Here is a 15,729-nt window from a genome sequence, read left to right on the forward strand (position 1 = left end):
GTTGGCCTGGGGGTAGGTTTATGACAGTCATAAATACCTCTCTACCCTACTGATGTTACATTTGCAAACACCATGGTTAACATAGAGATTCTGGGAACATCAGAAGGTGGGGGGGGGAAATGAACTATATTCTGGTAATCCGAACAATTGAACATATGCGGTGGTACTTAATGAATATGATGTCAGTTCGGTTGTCATCGGAGACATTCTCGTCAATGATAAGATGACAAACTCTACAGTGGAAAGTCTACACATCAGAGTTATCGGATTCACATGGAATTGTTGTTCAATTTAAATGTTTGAATATGAAATTATATGTGATGAAATGTGATTTTAGCTTCTAAAATGTGAAATTTGGGCTTTCATAAGATAGGGCTCTGCTCAAATCAGTGGCCCGTCCCTGTGAAGGGACATGGGCTATAAAACTTTTCAAACACGCCCTCGTCTCCCTTCCCATTTAAAGCCTTGACGACAATATAACCTCCTGTTCCGAGGACGACGGTCCGATGTCAGAATGGTTCAGAGAACTACAGAATGAAGCCATGAACTTTGAATTCTTATTCACTACAGAAGTGATACCTCCTAGCTGTTGAGTTAGCAACAGCAGCTGCAAACGCAGGTTAGGAAGGAACAGAGAGTATCCCGTCTACCACACAACGACATTACTACAACGTTAATTACATTTACATGATTAGCTCAATCAGGTAATATTAATTACGGATAAATTATTTTATAGAATAGCATGTCATATCACTTAACCTGGCATAGCCAAAGACACGACAATTCATTATATTTCTATGGCAGCACATGCAGTCAGAAGTGGAGGAGAAAATGTGCGTCAAATATTGCTTTCAAAAACAGTTATTAAAGGTGACCGCGGTCATTTGGCTGGCCAATTATGGTCAGCAAAAATGTCATGACCATTACAGTGACGTCGTGCCTCAAAGACAGAAGTGCTCAGTCGGTCTGGCGCTGAATGAACAGGCTGCATTAAAAAAAGAAAAAAAGCATCATAGCTGTCCATCCTAAATGTGCAGATTGCAAAGGAAATTTTATTTTTTCCTCTGTGGATAAAAAGAGTGATGTTCTGCTTAATCTGACAGCACAGCAGAGACCTATAGCAATATCTCCTCAAGAGTACCCTGGCCTCTCAGACTAGGAGTAGAGAGAGACAGAATAGGAGTAGAGAGACATAGGACTGGGGCAGAGCAGAGACCAACAGTAAGCTGCCATCAGTCTCTAATTCAGAAGGCTGACTAATGAAAAAGGGATACTGCCAGCCAGACAGAGAGGCCAGGGAGCAGTTTATAATCCCCTCAGCCCTGGAAGTCTGTCTGGGGTTGGAGGGCAAGAGCACAGGTAATCTCATTCCCAGGCACTTTCCTGCCCCAAATGCACAGAGTCTGGTGGACTAACGCAAAGAACTTGGCCTTAGTTAGCCAATACAGAAAGACCGGGAGAAACTCCTGGCACATAGGCATTGGCTTGACCGTGAGGTCAGCAAGAATTAAATGACAAATCATTTACTCAGGAATCAACTGATGTTTGATTTTTTATAATTATTTATTAAAAAGTTTGCCATTTTTGCAAAATTAATTATGCAAGAACGGCAGTGGAAGCGCCTTTATTGGCATGTGCCAAGACCAGAATGGGCATATTTGCTCTATAAACAGTTGACAAACGCATTTTTAAATGTTTTTAAAAAGAGTTTAAACCCATTCAACTTATCATTGTATTCGGTACATGGCAATTTAACCGTCATTTTTTTTTTTTATGGGCACTAATAGGGCAGGTACACTTGCCAGGGACCTCACCATACCATATTACCACGCTACTTACGAGCCGATACCATATGTATTGCAATTTGATACTGTGATTTGATTGCGATTTGATGTTTCAAACATATTGCTCACCATAAGTCTACTGCAGAGGGACGAGAGCCATGAGAAAACAAGTTTTGATCAGTCATGCAAATAAAAGTCCTGAAATCTAATTGGCTCCCTATATAAAAAGCTGGAGAACAAGCTATGAAGAGAATATACAAACGTTTTGGTGCAGGTACAGCCAACAGGCAAAAAAATTATATTGCGATATTGACAAAAGTGATACGATATAGTTGGTAATAATATTCCCCCCCCCATCACTATGTCATCACACACCCTTTCAGCCGCAATAAGTCAGTTTGATGGAAACATCTCTGCAGATTTGAGAATTTTCACATTAAAATCTGTCACCAATTGGCTGGAAACCATATTGCTAGTGATGAAAAAACATCAGCGTACCGGAATAAAGTTCCTCGTTAGTCATCGCATCCCTAAGTCTGTCGACCACTACCATTTATGTTACGTGCGTCTGTCCACAACAAATTTGCACGCTATCAATGTTTGAGGGTGACAGTCAGTGGCTTGATTATTCCCTTCTTCCTCTTTCTAGTCTACATATCATATTTCAAAGATGGAGACAAACTGGACCTTTGTGCTGGCATTGTAAAGCAGATGGAGCTAATTTGGACAGAACAGGAGACTCATGCAGATAAAATGCAGTATGCCAACACATTTCCGGGGCCTTCCTTTCACACCGCCTGATATAGTGGTCCTGGATGGCAGGGAGCTCGGCCCCAGTGATGTAATGAGCTGTCTGGACCACCCGCTTTAGCGCCATGCGATCAAAGGAGGTGCAGGTGCCATACCAAGCAATGATGCAGCCAGTTAAGATGCTCAATGGTGCAGCTGTCATCTGCTAACTTGGTGTTGGAGTCATGCGTAGCCACAGTCATGGGTGAACAGGGAGTACAGGAGGGGACTAAGTACACAGCCCTGTGGGGCCCCCGTGTTGAGGGTCAGCGTCGCTGTGCTGATATTACCTACCCTCACCACCTGGGGTCGACCCGTTAGGAAGTCTAGGATCCAGTTGCAGACAGAGGTGTTCAGTCCCAGGGTCCTAAGTTTAGTGATGAGTTTGAAGGGGACTATGGTGTTGAACGTTGGTTTGTAGTCAATTAACAGCATTCTCACATAGGTATTCCTCTTATCTAGGTGGATGAGGGCAGTGTGGAGTGCAATTGAGATTGCCTCATCTATGGATCTGTTGGGGTAGTATGCAAATTGGAGTGGGTCTAGAGTGTCTGGGATGATGGATGTGTGCCATAAGCAGCCTTTCAAAGCACTTCATGCTTACAGGTGAGTGCTACAGAGCAGTAGTCATTTAGGTATGTAGCCTTAGAGTTCTTGGGAACAGGACTGATTGGTGGTCAGCTTGGGACATGTGGGATTACAGACCGGGACAAGGAGCGGTTGAAAATTACTGTGAACATGCCTGTTGTCCAGTGCATGCTCGAGGAACATGCCCTGGAATACCGTCCGGCCCAGCGACCTTGCAATTGTTGACTTGATTAAAAAAAGCTTACATCGGCCTCTGAGAGATCAGCCAGTCCTCGTTAGTGGGAGCGCTCACGCACAGCGATGTTTTTGTCGAGGTGTGCATAAAATGCATCGAGTTAGTCTGGTAGGAGCATTGTTGGGCAGATCAAGGCTGGGTCTTCCTTAGTAATCCGTAATGGCCCTGCCACATGCGGCGGGGCCTGTGTGATAGGGCCCTAGAACAAGGTGAAATCCTATGATTTCCGCTATGCAGAAAATGTAGACAATCGCAGAATTTGGTCATAAAAATGGAATATGCAGCCTTTTCCATAATTTGGCTGAAATCGATACAAAAAAAAGCCCTAATTGTAGTAACCTAAATGATTTCATAATTGTAAAAATTACAGATGAGTAGGCCTAAAGAAATAATTGTGTTTTGAGAGGGGGGTGGGTCCCTTACGTCACCCAACAACTTGGCATTTACTTTGAGAAACATGTCAACCAAGTCGTCGATAGATAAATAAAATATATTAGACCCTAAATTCAGAGCATAGCAATACCCAAAGGACTAGGAGTCATCAGGCGATAAGCTGTTTTGCAAATTCAGTCAACATACTATTAGACCCGTAAAAATGGGTGAACACTTAGTCTAAAGTCCATGTGAAAAACAAAGAAAAGTACCGTGTTAGCCAGAGCATGCCTCTTCAAAACAACCATTACTAGTGCAAGCGCATCAGCAGATTCAAGACGAGAATTTATTCAGGACTTTGTGGCTGTGTGCGCAGAGTCCGACATCCCCTTAGAAAAGCTAAGAAAGCTATGAACGTTTCTAGTGAAGCATTGCAAACAGGGAGGAACGTTGCCCGAAAATGAGAGCAGCCTCTCAAATTCACCTGCCCCGTGTGTTCAACCAACATGACTGCCGTTCTACAGAAGATCCGTTGGAAGAAGTTTGCTGTGGTTGTTGACGAGACAGATGCAAGGGATTGCAGCATTCTAATCATTGGTGAGTTAACAGCCTATTAATATACCGTTGCAATAGCCTACATTTACATTCCGCAGTGTGAATTGTCCGCACGCAAATTGTGATATTCCAAACGACGAGCTATCATATAGCGATCATATAGCGATGCATAATGTCAGCAGCTGTCTCTTCATCTAGCTAACTATCTCTATATTGTTTTTACACTTGTATTTTGTCACAATATTATTTTAGGTTAAAACATCATTAAAACGTTTCCTCAACTTTCATTGCAGGTATTGAAAACCAGTACTTTCCGGTGGATGTCATGTTCACAGAGATGCAACTACTCAACAACTTCCCAAGTTATACTAGCCTTGCTCCACAGCAACAAACTGAACAGTGCCTGGGCAATGGTCACAGATAATGCCCCGTACTGCCTGAAGACATACAAGGAGGTTCTGAAAGGAGTGATACAGTGACCATGTAACCCGTCTCTGCCATGTCATCAATCTGGTGGGTGAGACCTGGCATTACTACAAACACTTCTCTGAAGTTGCATCACTTGTAACATGGATGAGATCTGTCTTCGTCAAGAAGCCTGCCAGAAAGAGATGGGGGCGCTTCCTCATTATGAAGGAGTTCGTGCAGGCCAAGGCACCTCCTGAAGCAATGAGCCCCCGATGGAACAGCTGGTTTGAGGCAGTGAAGTACCATGCAGAGCATGTTCATCAGTACAGAGTTTTTGTTGGCAGAAAAATCACCATCCCAAGCAGTCACAAACATCCTCAGCCAGCTGGAAACAGAGAAGGTGCAGGCCATCACTGTTAGGGTAACCATCTCGGAGGGCTGTGCCAAACTGATAACAGCTCTGTCAATCCTGAAAGGAACCCGCCGTCCCACAGCAGTGTCTGCATACAATGTCATGGAAGATCTGGGCTCTTACCAAGTGAACGGAACGGCAAAAACATGTGGGTATAGTGCAGAGACAGATGAGCCATTGAGAAAGATGGCGATTGGAGAGAGAAGGGAGGTGCTTGACCAAAATTGTCAACGCACTGGGACACACATCCAGCCAGAGGTCTACAGGCTGGCTAGGGTGTTCGATCCCAGGCAGGCTCCAGCCATGGAAAAGCAGATTGACGCCCACACACACACACAACTGAAACCCATCAACAGAGCTCAGTGAAGAAAGGATTGCCTACCAGAACTGTGTCCAGGAAGCCCTCAACTGCTTTGGAGCTTGCTGATTACTGGAGGGGCCTGAGTGCGAGATTCCCAAGAGTTGCAGAAGTGGCAGTGCCCAACATCTACTTCCCAGTCGACAGAGGAGTTTCAGCAAATACAAGACTCTACTCACAGACAAGCAAGAGGTACTCACCGAGCTCAACAAAGAGGCTGACAATCATGCACTTCAAATGGAGAGGTCTGTGATAGATGAAAAACCTACAATGGACAGACATAAGAGCTCATAGGTTGCCTATTGCATGAATCTTTATTTATGATAAACTTATGTGAAACACTTCATTTCACAAAAAAACTATGAAATCAAAGTTGTTACACAAGAATAACTATGTTTTTCCGATTGCATTGTTGCCTATATTATTGCATTACTTTTTATTATTTATAATGAAACACTTAGTAGAACTGTATTGAAGCACTTGCCTTGATAAAAAAAAGTGCAATGTGTTGCATCATGTTTCTTATTCAATTGTTTTATTCATTCACATTAGACACTTTAATTTGCTTAAATCATAAAACAGAGTTCAGAAAAATAAATCTAAAAAAGGGAATTTGGGAAGAAAAGAAAATGGATTTCATAGGGCCCTATATTGTTATTTTTCTTGTTAAATGGCTCTGCGGAGGTCGTAGCAGGACTTCTTGTACTTGTTCCTTTCCTCAGCCTTAGCCTCAGGTTTGGCTGTTGTGTGCGGTAGCCATGTCCTTTCGCTTAACACCAGGGGAAAAGGCAAACCGTCACTGTGGGGGGGGGGGGCAACGTCTCTGAACCATTTCCTAACGAAGCAGGTGACGGAGGTGGTTAGCTCGTCGATGCTATCAGCGGAGAATGGGACATGTTCCAGTCAGCATTAGCAAAGCAGTCCTGTAGCATAATTTCTAAGGACCATTTCTCAACAGAACAAGTCACGAGTACTTCCTGTTTGAGCTTTTGCTTGTATACAGGAAGCAGGAGTATGGAGTCATGATCTATTTGCCGAATGGGGGACGAGGGTGGGCCTTGTATGCTTGCTTCTGGGTAGAATAACAACGGTCTAGGACTATCGCCCTTAGTGGCGAGGGAGACGTGTAGATGGAAGTTGGGTATCACGTGTCTTAGAGGCAGATTTTTTTTTTTTTTTTTTAAATCGCCGGCAATAAGAAAAGCAGCTTCCGGGTGCAAAGTTTCCTGCTAGTTTATAGCCTCGTACAGTTAGTTGCTTTTTTTGTCCTTAGGTGACAGGGAAACAGAGGGAAAACTAAGGACAGACAGAGGGAGGATGAGGTGTGTGTTTAGTCATTTAGGCTGGTTGACAAAGCCTGACTAAGGGCCAGTCAGTCAGGCAAGTGTCATCATTGGTTGTGACAGAGAGACTGAGGCATCTAATCGTACAGTGTTTCAGAGCAGTTGCAACACCAAGACATTTCTATTCGAATTCTGAGATACCGTTTTGATTTCTTGGAAGCTATCAAAATATGTGCAACACTGTCTAGAAGCAACAATGTCTCACTTATGGGATTAATAACTAAAAAATATGACTGAATCAAAGTATTATTATATGTTCCGAGTCGCGTCATCGCTTGTAAAGCTGCTAGTTAAACGTGAAGGCCGAGGAACACTGCTCTCCTAGTCAGTTTGCTGAGAGCTGGCCTCTGCGCAGGCACGCCATTGGGGACATCAACAGCCCATGCAGCTAGCATCACTGAATTGGATATCATTATAACTAATGGCTCTCTGACTCGGGAATGGATCACACTCACTAGATCAGAGAGAGTGGGGGGTGGGGGGGTCCGATTTACAGGGTTGTGTGATATTTGGTATTCATAGTGCGTGTGAGTAGCTTTCCAGTGCGACCATATAGGCCTAGGCTAGAACTAGGCTACACAGACACAGTAAAAGGAAGACCATGTGCTCAATACTCTTGTAGTGTTGCACGGTATACCAAAACTTTAGTACTTTGCCAATACTAGAACTTTCTGTACTTCTGTCAAATGTATCACACGTTATCGACAGAGAGAATCAAGTCTAGCAGCGCAGCAGATGTCTCCTTTATAGTTTGAGAGCACCGTGCCTGCTCCACTTGCTCACTGCTAGCTCCAGTCTAGCCTGTCCTGAGGAACCACTGCACCCCCACTGGGAGTCTGGTTGCGTCACCACTTGCGCTGCACAGAAGTTAACACACTCGAATAAAGCAACACGGCATGTAGAAAAGTTGATTTATTTACTGTTCGCAACAATGTCCATTAGACGACACTGGTAGCTTCCAACTTTGTAGGCCAACTTTCCTTGCTAGCGTACAGCTGAACCTAACATTAATTAACTACTTTGTTTGTGATATTCAAACCAAAACGTAAAATATTGCTGATTTCAAAATAGGTCACCAAAACTTTATTAATTCACTTCCTCTCCACATCAATATCATCTTTGCTGGAGCTGACTGTGAATGAGGTCATGGGTCTTAACGAGACCACGTCTTTTTATAAAAGTGTGCGCTGTTGCTTCTTCTACGTAAATGTTGATCAGGACAAGAAGTCCCAAATGGAAGACTGATTGTTTATCATCTGTAGCCCCATGAAATCAGCCAAAACAAGCTCAGTAACTCAATGAATGTGCACACTCCTATTGAATAGGCAGTCACCTGTACTTGATTTACCCAGTTTATCAATAGACTACAGACTTACCATTCAAATAAAATGACCGTTATGTAGGTAGTCAGTTTACCAAAGTCAAATGAGTTGTATAATTGATTAATTAATGCATACATCCAAAAATCAAACATTTCAATAATAAATGATACTGAACTTAAGAGAGCCGTCTGAATCAAGTTCCATTCTGTGACTTTGGCTAATACGCCTTTTTTTGCAGTTGTATTGTTTTTGAATCAAAGTCAAAATTCTGCTATCGTGACAACACTATCCTTGGTGTAAACAAGTAAAAAGCATGGTTGAATTTGGAACCCAAATTCTAATAATCACAGGAAAAGTATGTGCTGACATTTATTTTATATTTAGACAGACATGCCCAAATCTCTGTACAGCTGCTTAGGAAAACAACATATGGACAAACTGCACACATACAGTGAGTGAGTAATAACATATCCACTATAAATTGTATAGCTGCCATTTAAAGTGGAACTGAGTGTTTTAGCAACATAAAAAAAAAAAATTAAGTATTCATATACAGCCTCAGGAAGAACGGCGCATGTTTTTTATTTTTTTTACATTTTCTGACAAGCGAGCACTTAGTCATTTTCAAGTTTTCATATTTTAATTCTATAGCAATATAGATTGGGAAAGACGCCGTGCGTTTGGACAACTAATAGACACTTCAGGAAATAAACTTGTCCAGGAACAGACTCTACACAAACTGGTGTTTGTAGGCTCCAGTAGGCCTTCATGCAAATAAGCCATTTGCCACACAGGCCTGCCATCCTTCATTTTGAACTGGACTTTGTGTTTTTACAGGAAGTAACATCGTGACTTTTGATCATTAGAAAACATTCACCAAAATACCACAACACACACCTGAATGGATTTCTGCAAATATGTAAATCCCAAGGGAGTCCTTTTACATTTGGGAATTTTGCAATCCCATTGACCAAACAACTATGAATAGGTAGGCTCCCGATCTCTCTGTTGCCTATGCACATCAACAACTAATGTTAGCCTGAGCAAAATTACCTCAAATCTAACAAGGGAACAGTAGATAAACCCTCTCAAACTTTTAGCTTGCTAAAATTGCACTGATAAACGATGGGGAATAGTAGCCTGCTCGCCTTCTTGTCCCAACCCACGTTTTGACAACTGAATGGGAACATATCTGCCCATTTGACTGATGCCAAATAAATTGACAACTAAGAGATATTCTAAGTGTGGATAACAGTTGCTCAAGTTAAGCATTGCTAGCTAACAAAGTGATTCACATTTCTTGCTAGCTAACCAAATGACACCTGTATCTCAAGCTGTAGCCACGAAAAAATTATATGGGTGGAAAAGTCAGCAACTCATCCAATGACATGAAATCCTCCCAGCAGCTAGCTAGCGGCGTTAGGCATTTTTATCTCACTAAATAAGTAGCTACATGAAGACATGACTGATAAGTTATCCTAACATGGCTAATTTGTGATCATTGCCCCTGCTAGTTTAATTATATTGACATTCCCAGCCGTAGTTACATTAGTCTTTTCTCTTCCTCTGAAACAGTGCATCCTGAATGACTGTCGGCAGCAAACAATGTACACGGCCAGCTGTGATTTACAACCTGATAGCAATATTTGTTAGACTAACAAGAAATGTGTTGGGTGAATTATATTAATCATCCATTGAACAGCATCCATCTATTCTGCCAACAATGCCTTACTGTACAACGGAATTTTCAGTAGAATATAACCTATTTTTAAAGCCAACTTTGTAAGAGGTTATGTAGCAAACTCAGAATGTCATACTTTGTACTGATATTATAAATTGTCTTTGTCATATCTGTAAAGTAGTTCAAAATCTGTCAGTTCCACTAATTACTTTAACTATTTTGTACTTCTCCATTACCAGCTCCATGCATGTTACAGTGTGTGTGACCTTACTTGAACCTTTCCAGAGCATATGGATTGGCTTTCAAAACAATTATGACACTGTTTGTGTGTGTATTAGATGTCGACCGATTCTGATTTTTCAACGCCGATACCAATTATTGGAGGACCAAAAAAAAGCAGACAGATGACAACTACAACAATACTGAATGAACAATACATAAATAAAATTCATTTAATATCAAATAAATAATGAAACATTCTCAATTTGGTTTAAATAATGCAAAAACAGCATTGGAGAAGTAAAAGAGCAATATGTGCCATGTAAAAAAAAGCTAACATTTATGTTCCTTGCTCAGAACATATGAAAGCTGATGGTTCATTATTCCCAGTTAAAAAGTTTTAGGTTGTAGTTAAGAATTATGACACAGCGACTATTTCTCGCTATACCATATACCTTTGACTATTCTAATTGGCACTTTAGTATTGCCAGCCTAATCTCAGGAGTTGATAGGCTTGAAGTCAAACAGCGCTGTGCGAATCAAGCATTGCTAAGAGCTGCTTGCAAACGCAGTAAAATTTAAATGAATGCCTGCTGCTGCCTACTACCGCTCAGTCAGAAACTGCTCTATCAAATCAGACTTAATTATAATAAACACAGAAATACGAGCTTTTGGTCATTAATATGGTCAAATCCAGAACCTATAATTTCGTAAACAAAACGTTTATTCTTTCAGTGGAATAAGGAACCATTTCGTATTTTATAGAACAGGTGGCAACCCTAAATCTTGCTTTTACATTGCACAATCGTCAATGTTATGTCATAATTATGTACAATTCTGGCAAATGAATTACAATGTTTGTTAGGAATAAATGGCCTTTCAACAGTTCGCAACGAGCCAGGCGGCCAAAACTGCTGCATATACCCCGACTCTGCGTACAATAAAACGCAAGTGAAGTGACAATTTTCCTAGTTAATATTACCTGCTAACATGAATCTTATAACTAAATATGCAGTTTTTTTTTTTTTTTAAATGTATTGACTTGTGTATTGATTTTAAAAAAGGCATTGATGTTTTATGGTTAGGTACAGTCGTTCAACGGTTGTGCTTTTTTCGCGAATGCGCTTTGGTTAAAACGTCACCCATTTGTCGAAGTAGGCTGTGATTCAATAATAAATTAACAGGCAACCAGCTTCACCCGAAATGCTTTTCCAGCAGTCTTGAAGGAGTTCCCACATATGCTAAGCACTTGTTGGCTGCTTTTTCCTTCACTCTGTGGTCCAACTCATCCCAAACCATCAATTGGGTTGAGGTCGAGTGATTGTGGAGGCCAGGTCATCTGATGCAGCACTCCATCACTCTCCTTCGTCAAATAGCCCTTACACAGCCTGAAGGTATGCTGGGTCATTGTCTTGTTGAAAAACAAATGATAGTCCCACCAAGCGCAAATCATATGGGATGGCATATCACAGCAGAATGCTGTGGTAGCCGTGCTGATTAAGTGTACCTTGAATTCTAAATAAATCACCAACAGTGTCAACAGCAAAGCACCCTCACACCTCCTCCTCCATGCTTCACGGTGGGAACCACACATGTGGAGATCATCTGTTCACCAACTCTGCGTCTCACAAAGACAAGGTGGTTGGAATTTGGACTCATCAGACAAAAGGAAAGATTTCCACTGGTCTAATGTCCATTGCTCATGGTTCTTGGCCCAAGCAAGCCTTCTTATTATTGGTGTCCTTTAGAAGTGGTTTCTTTTCAGCAATTCGAACATGAAGGCCTGAATCACACAGCCTCCTCTGAACAGTTGATGTTGAGACGTTTCAGAGTTCAAGTAAGAGACATTTATTCGGGATGCAATTTCTGAGGCTGATAACTCTAATGAACTTATCCTCTGCAGCAGAGGTAACTCTGGTACTTCCTTTCCTGTGGCGGTCATCAAGAGATCCAGTTTCATTATAGCGCTTGATGGTTTTTGCGACTGCACAAAGTTCAAGTAATGTTCCGGATTGATTGACCATCATGTCTTAAAATGATGGACTGTTGTTTCTCTTTGCTTATTTGAGCTGTTCTTGCCATAATATGGAATTGGTATTTTACCAAATAGGGCAACCTTCTGTATACCACCACTACCTTGTCACAACACAACTGATTGGCTCAAACACATTAAAGATATACCACAAATTAACAAAGCATACCTGTTAATTGAAATGCATTCCAGGTGACTACCTCATGAAGCTGGTTGAGAGAATGCCAAGAGTGTGCAAAGCTGTCATCAAGGCAAAGGGTGGCAACTTTGAAGAATCTCAAACATATTTTGATTTGTTTAACACTTTTTTTGGTTTCTACATGGTTATTCAAAAGTTGTCTTCACCATTATTCTACAATGGTAGAAAATAGTAAAAAGAAAAGAAAAACCCTGGAATGACTGGTACTGTATATATTTAATTTTTTGTTTATGAGTTTTCATTGGACATAAGGCTGTAAAAACAACAGGAAATCAGTTTCAAGTTAATTTAGGAAATCTGGTCAAGTATTCCAATTAGGTGGCCCCCCCGACCATCTACTCAAGAAAATAAAAAGTTGGCCCGCGGCTTAATATAGATATCTGATCTAGGCCTAGTAGCCTCGCTCCATGCAGGCCTAAACTTCAGCCAACACTAAGGCATTGAAATCTTATTCATATTTAAAGTGATTGACCTACAAGGAGCGGCAGACTTCATGCATTAGAGGCGTCTTCATTTCAAATAGACAGATTAGGCTAGCTAGACGCCTGCAAACACACCAGCACAAAACACTGACTTCACTCTAAAACAATTAACCGTTTTACCAAAATTTCCAGCATTCAGCTTATGCAAATATATATATATATATATATATATATATATATATATATATATATATATATATATATATATATATATATATATATATTTAAACACAGGAATGATTGACAAACTGACGTTACAACATCCACCCAGACATATCTACCAAAAACAGGGGCATTGCCTTTTTACACTTGCAACATTTATTTACCTTGGCATGAGCCACTAGCCTCACACAGTTGGGTGCAAGAGACAACAACTCAAGAATTCCCACACATAGCGGTTTCCTTGTGAAAGGTCAACAACAGAGGGAGAAACAGAGGCAAAATAAGCATTATGGACAGAGCCTGCCAAAGATGCTGTCACTTGAGCAGCTCCATGTAACTAATGCCTTCACACTGTGACAGCCAAAGCATACAATACTACTGTCAATGGGAGGATGCTACCCGCAGGCCTGCAATCACAAAAGCCCAACATGTGTGGAAGAGCACTTTGAAACAAATAAAGGCCTTCAGTTTTTTTTCTATCTCTCCCAAGTCACAGGCTTGGTCTCCAAATAGCCTAGGCCTCTATAGGGCTACAGAGGACAAATAATTTCATCTAGGTTCGTCATCAAATCCTCACACAAATTTGAGAGAATAATGAAGGCAGCCAAATCTATTGGATCTAAAGAAATTGACGTATCTGAGGGAAGTGTCTGTTATTAGAAAATCGTCATATTTCTCAAAATAGTGTCCAAACAGGTTAGTTAGTCTCTGTAAAGTACCATGGCAATTTCTAGGCCACATTGGCAGACCTGCATCATCACGGACACTAACTAGCCAGAGTTAAACGTAACGTTAGCTAGCTATAACATTACATCAATAGTTCAATTCGTGTGGCAACAAAACAACCGTGGAACTAGCGTTAGCTAGCTTTATTTCTTTAACCCTAGATGGAGTTCCCTAGGGCAAGAACCATGAAAAGTTACCCAGAGTACACAAAATACCGACAACATTATTAGCTACAAGTCAAGTGTAACTAGTTTTATGAAATGGTAAAGGTGCTAATTAGCTAACGTTAGTTTATCCCCAACTTATCTAGCTAACGTTTGCTAATCTTTAGTAAAATTGCAAGGACGTTGGCATTAATGACCATGAGAAATATTGGGTGATTCCGTGTATTTTAGCTAACCAGCTAGCTAAGTTAGTCAACTAGATGGCTAGCCAGATAGGTAACTTTGAGTTACAGGTCTCGCAATCATTTGGGAGTGTATTAGACCGGGCACACTGATCACAACGGACGAAAACAAACAATCGGGTGGTTAGATACAGCTAAGTTAGCTAGCTAACTACTTAGCTAGGGCATAGCAGCAGTTGGATAGCTAGCTAGTAGCTTGGTTAGGTGTCCGCCATCTTTTGCTGGCATTACTTACTGATGATGATAGCACGGTCCATTACCAGTTAACGTTAGCTAAAGTTAGCAAGCTACAATATATTTGTTTGAAATGGCTAGCTAACGTTACCAGCTCGCTAGTAGTAACCAATCACTTGGTATCTAGTTAAACTATTTAATCTGTTATTTCAGTTAATTAGCTAGCTACTATCTAGTTCGCTAAACAAGATCCTATGCTACCTCAAGCAAAGATCTCAAGTCAGTTGAGTTGGAGGAACGTAGCTAGCGTAGCTAATGTTAGATAGCTGAAATACAAGCAGACTCAGCTTGAAGCAGGAATGTACAATTGTAGAGGACAGACATCCAATGTCTCTAAGTTTGGGTGGTTTACCGTGCCTGTAGCTCCAACCCGGTGTTATAAACTCCCTGTAGCTATGTTCTCTCGATAAACAGCCAGGCATTAACCTCTCAGGCCGAGCGTCCAGCTACGATTGCCGTCTCTCGTCACAAACAGGTTCTCGCATACACCGTAGTAGCCTACTAAACTCAACTCCACGATTTATGAAGGAGTTGTGCGACAATTTGCGTGTGCGGACTGAAGCTCCAACGTCACATACACATATTTTATTTTAATAAAAATTACGTTTTTATCCATAACGACTGATTTCCGCTGCCAACGAATAGCCCACATATAACAATGTAATGTGTAATAGGGGCTATTCTGTGGGCCCTGAAATCAGTCGTTTTTAATAAAAACGTAATTTTATGTGATGTCGGAGCTCCAGTCCGTCCACACTGGTCATCGCTCAACTCCGCCGGACATGTTTTATTGTTGGACATAAACTGTAAAAAATATATATGCATTTTAGAAATATGTTCCAAAGTATTCCCACGCATAATAGAGTATATATATTATATAATATATATATGATCGTATACAAATGTAAGCAAAGTTTTAAGTGATTATGCTTTAGTCAAATATTATATATTTATGTGCTTCTTGTGGTCAATTTCCAGTCTACAAAGTATTAGTAATTAGGTTCCGGTACCCTGACCATCCGCTCATGAAAAAAAAAAATCGGGCATTGGCTGAATCTAGTTGATGATTCCTGCATTATATTGACAAGATAACAGAGTGACCGCTCTAACAATGGGAAATATATGTCCTCAATGAGTGAAGGCAGAAGAGAGCAGATGGGACCGTTCTAGCCAATGAGAGGGGCAGATACCCATAAACAACAGGCACAATACGTCGTTTTTCTCAACGTTGACGGAATGCAACCGGAATTCACTTATCACAGTACATTTGTAACAGCTTATACATGACTAAACTTATGTTCAATCAAATAAGCCTCAAGTAATTCACATTATCTAATAGATCTCCATACAAAAAGGGGCTTATCTCACGTAAACAGATTTTGGGCAGAGTAAATCCTCTCGCTTTGCCTCTCCCTCTCTGGT

General features: G+C 41.0%; 1 protein-coding gene across 3 annotated transcripts in view; it reads right to left on the reverse strand.

Moving 5' to 3' along the window:
* The window catches only part of LOC110535527 (NEDD4-like E3 ubiquitin-protein ligase WWP1), a 58,222-nt gene extending 43,362 nt beyond the window's left edge, over positions 1-14,860 (reverse strand). For 2 of the 3 annotated variants that reach the window (XM_036935224.1, XM_036935225.1), the window contains exon 1: positions 14,660-14,859. The gene's annotated coding sequence lies outside the window, so the exon portion shown is untranslated. Of the gene's footprint in view, positions 1-14,659 lie in introns of all 3 variants that reach the window. The other variant, XM_036935226.1, reaches the window with a different exon arrangement.
* Positions 14,861-15,729: the final 869 nt, after the last annotated feature.

Source organism: Oncorhynchus mykiss, chromosome 11, assembly GCF_013265735.2.
Source record: "Oncorhynchus mykiss isolate Arlee chromosome 11, USDA_OmykA_1.1, whole genome shotgun sequence".
Taxonomy (NCBI): Eukaryota; Metazoa; Chordata; class Actinopteri; order Salmoniformes; family Salmonidae; genus Oncorhynchus; species Oncorhynchus mykiss.